The sequence below is a fragment of the Lolium rigidum genome, chromosome 7 (genome assembly GCF_022539505.1).
Source record: "Lolium rigidum isolate FL_2022 chromosome 7, APGP_CSIRO_Lrig_0.1, whole genome shotgun sequence".
Taxonomy (NCBI): Eukaryota; Viridiplantae; Streptophyta; class Magnoliopsida; order Poales; family Poaceae; genus Lolium; species Lolium rigidum.
Window position 1 is genome coordinate 222,353,657 of NC_061514.1, and position 4,665 is coordinate 222,358,321.

Genomic DNA, 4,665 nt, shown 5'->3' on the forward strand with positions numbered 1-4,665 from the left:
TCTTTTCGTCACGCTTGGTGACGGTAGAGGCTGTCCAATCTCCGGGCCTGGCTGCTGAACTTGGTGGCGCCGGCGGCGCCGGAGCTGGGGAAGGAGCGCTGGGGGCGCCTTCCTTCGAAAGAATCGAGGAAGATTTGGCGGCTGCACCGCCGCTCGTGGAACTGGCGGCGGCGCGAGGGTTCTTCTTCTTCACCATTGTGAGATCTGGGAGAAATCGGAAGACAGTGGTGGCGGCGCGAGCGGTTGTGAACAGGAGAAGAAGAAAAACAGCGAAGGGATGAATGAAGGAGAATGTTAGGGATTTCTATCTCTTGGGGAACTTAAGGAAGGCTTCGTATTGGTAATGGGCCTTTTCTCCAGTTAATGGTTGCGGAAATCGAGGAGGTGCCTCGCTAACCGTGTAAAGAGGAGCAGGAATTGCTCGAAAACAGGGGTGGCAGGTCGCGTCCTATCAGTCAAAATCAAGGGGACAGAAAAACGTCATCGATGACGTCATAAGGAATGATTGCATACGAAGAGATAAGAAAGTATCGAGTGATCAACTTGAGCCTACGCACGGATTGCGAGCATCCGCACCTAGGCTCGGGGGCTACTCCCATCGGGAGCGCTGACGCGCACCCGATAGAATAAAGACTCGAAGGAAAAAACTTGACTCAAGTCTGCATCCGGACGTAAATGCCCGTGCCCAGACTCGGGGGATACTCCCATCGGGAGCGCTGAATGCGCACCCGATAAAACTTTTTTCGCACTCCAGGATCATGCCCGGGGACTTGATTCTGTGTAGGATAACGTTGTTTTGCCATCGGCAGTTAACCAACAAAAGTTGGGCACGTTATTCGTTATCCCTTGCATAAAGAAAATGTATCGGATGGACTACAGAGACTTGCAGAAAAAAGCTTCGGCAGAAGAAAATGTTCGAGTGGTACAACTTGAGTCTACGCACGGATTGCAAGCATCCGTACCTAGACTCGGGGGCTACTCCCATCGGGAGCGCTGACGCGCACCCGATATAAAATAGAAGATAGAAGAAACGCAAGAGTGATCGAGGAGAAGGACTTCGGAAGAAGACATGCTCTAGTCTCTACCCGAACTATGTTCGGCTAGACACTCGGGGGCTACTGACGTGGGCATTACCCTTCGGGTAACCAATGTTGCTCTACCCTACACGGTCCAACTGGAGGCCCATGAAGGTACCCGATGGCAAGATGGGCCACTAGGGCGGTGCGACGGAAGATTACTTGGAGTACAAGACACGGAAGAAGCCGAACAAGGAAAGATTGGAGATAGATCTATTGTAAACCTACTCGTACTCGATTAGACCTCTCGGGACCTGGCCACCTATATAAAGGCCAGGAGAGGGGCTATCGAGAGGGACAATCAATCTTAGCAATACTAGCCAGCAGAAGTTTAGAACTAGGTTACCCTAGCAACTAGCATCTCGACGAGATCACAGCCGAACTATTCGACACCCCATTGTAACCTGTTTTCATCATAATCAAGAACAGACAGGCAGGACGTAAGGGTTTTACCTCATCGAGGGCCCCGAACCTGGGTAAATCGCTCTCCCCGCTTGTCTGTGTACCGATGTCTCGTGTCAGCTTGCAGGATTCCATCAACCCTAAGCCCCTATCGGAGGGCATTGCCGAGGAGCACCCTCGACAACGGGGTACAGGTAGACCCGCAGTACGGAATGACTACAGTGGATCTCAAGAATCTAGGGTACGACACCGAACCATTCGTCCTAGCCAGTGAAGTGGCTCAGGTTTTTTATGTGAAGGACATGTCTAGAAAACCGAAAAAAAGAAAAGAAAGGCAAGAGGACACATCATACGATGAGCCAAAGCGGCACATAGTTCTTTCAGGAAAAAGAAACATCGTGGGAGTAGAGGACAAGACAGACATGTCAGAAGATTATAATAAGTTTGATGATATTCCACCCTTCAAGGTAAAAACTGACCCAAGCATCATCTTAAATAATGAAGATTGTCCATGGTTGCGTCGCAGTCAGAAGAAAGGGAAACAGACGAACAAAACTCAGAAGACTAGCTAGATATAGGGATCATAACTTGTGTATCTCAATATGGAAATCACTTTTGTGTAATGATGTTACTATATGTAAGATATTAACAATGGAGATGGTTGGCTTGTTTTACTAGTTAAGTAGCTTTCACGGGCTTGCAGGAAAAAAATTCCGAGGCAGAACTTCCGAATATGCCATATATAGGGCATGTGCACCAAGGGCATATTCGAGAAGTTCCGCCACGGGAGATTTCCCAACCCTTTCCCCAACATTGTTAGAGGAGATGGAGTCTTTCACGGGCTTGCAGGGAAATTTTTCCGAGGCGGAACTTCCGAAGATGCCATAGGGCGTGTGCACCAAGGGCATCATCGACAAGTCCCGCCACGGGAGATTTCCCAACCCTTTCCCCAACATTGTTAGAGGAGATGGAGCCTTTCACGGGCTTGCAGGGAAATTTTTCCGAGGCGGAACTTCCGAAGATGCCATAGGGCGTGTGCACCAAGGGCATCTTCGACAAGTTCCGCCACGGGAGATTTCCCAACCCTTTCCCCAACATTGTTAGAGGAGATGGAGCCTTTCACTGGCTTGCCATGGCGTATCGATGCTCCTTTTATAGGCACGGCGCCGCTTATACAATGTCTTCTTCCTCCGACAGGGCATCGTGCGCTACATGCTTTATCTCATCGAGCAGGGCGTCCTTATCCTGCCGACAGCTTTAGTACCGGTTGCACCCGCCAGCCGGTACTAAAGGTTACCCACGCGTCCTTATCCCACACCGACAGTTCTGTTACATGACAGAAAAACCACCTTTAGTACCGGTTGCACACAACAGCCGGTACTAAAGGTTACCCACGCGTCCTTATCCCACCGACAGCTTTGTTACATGACAGAAAAACCACCTTTAGTACCGGTTGCACCCACCAACCGGTACTAAAGGTTTGCCACGCCATTGCGTTCCCGCCTATTTTCTTCCCGCGCTTTCCACCTGTTCCCGCCTCTGTCTTCCCGCCTATTTTCTTCCCGCGCTTTCCACCGGTTCCCGCCTCTGTATTCCCGCCTCCGTCATCCCGCCATTTTTTCACTATATATATGTAGGCTTGGCCTCCATTTACATATCACATCTAGACTCATATCTGCTAACCTCATCATTCTCTCCCATGGCTTCCATCATATCTCTAACCCCCCGGGAGGCGGAGGCGCTTTGCGCCTCGAACTACCCCTGCCCGCCGGGCTACCGCGTCCCGAACGGCTGGTTGCTAAGCGTCGGTGGCGTACCGGTCCCTCCAGTCCCTCTAGGTGTGGCGCGCGAGATGGCCATCACGAACCACTACTACTTCGAGCTCACGCCAGAGCAGCGGAGGAATCCCCAGTGGCATCCCGACTACAGCCCGACTTGGGAAAGCTTCTTCATCAATCGGCGTGAGAGGGCGCTTGCTAGGCACGAGGAGGGCGGCCCGCCTCCTTCGAACTTCAACGAGGCCGGCCGTCGGCTGTGGTGGCGCGGCCGGACTCTCCAGGGCGTCATGGCCTACCGTGGCCCCCGCCTACGCTACCCTCAGTCCCAGCCCACACGTGCTCACCCGCCGAGGTTGGACTACCGCGACCCCGATGCCAGCGACGATGATGACGGCGACTACGACGACTACAGTGGCGACTACTACAGGGCTAGGCACGAGTATGACTGAATGACTCCAACAGTAGAATCTGGCCATGTATCTTAATTTTCAGTTAAGCTATGTACTTTTAATTCGAGTTCAATCGTAATAAAATTTTATTCCGGCCCTTTCTTTCCCGCCTTTCTTCTCCCACGCGCGGCGTCGTTGCTGGAAAGTTTCCCGCGCGACGTCGTACGTGGCGGGAAACTTTCCCGCGCGGACGACGGGAGTAAAGAAAAGAAATAAAAAAATAAGAAATAGAAAAGAAAATGAAGATAAAGGAAAAAGAAAAAGAAAAGAAAAAGAAACAGCAAATAAGAAATAGAAAAAGAAATAGAAAATAAGAAATAGAAAAAGAAATAGGAAATAAGAAATAGAAAGGAAAAGAAAAAAAGAGAAATAGAAAATAAGAAAGAAAATAAAAAGAAAATAAAAAGAAACAAAAAAGAAAAAGAAACAGAAAAGAAAAGAAAAAAGAAACAGAAAAGAAAACAGCAAAAGAAAAGAAAACAAAAAAATACATTTGGTACCGGTTGGTATCACCAACCGGTACGAAAGGCCTTTCGTACCAGTTGGTGGTACCAACCGGTACCAAAGGGTGTTCCTCCTCGCTTTGACTTGGCGCGCGGGCTAAATTTCCCCCAAATCCCCATTTCTTCCGCGCAGACGCACGCAGAGACCCCGCGCGCGCTCGCCGTTGCCGTCGTCCACGCCGTCGCGCACCACGCCATCGGCCGCCGCCCGTTCCCCGGCGCCGCAGGTAAGTCCTCCGGCCCCTTCTTTCCCTCTCCCGCTCACGCGCACGCCGACGCGGCCTCGCCGATGCCGCCTCGCCGACGCCGCCTCGCCACGCTGTCGCATACGCCGTAGACGCCCAGACGCCGACGCCGCCTCGCCGATGCCGCCTGCTGGACACCCACGCCCTTAGGGTGTTCGGTGAAATGTCCCTGCGGGGAACAGAGAGCGGCGAGCACGAGCCGACGGCGCCTT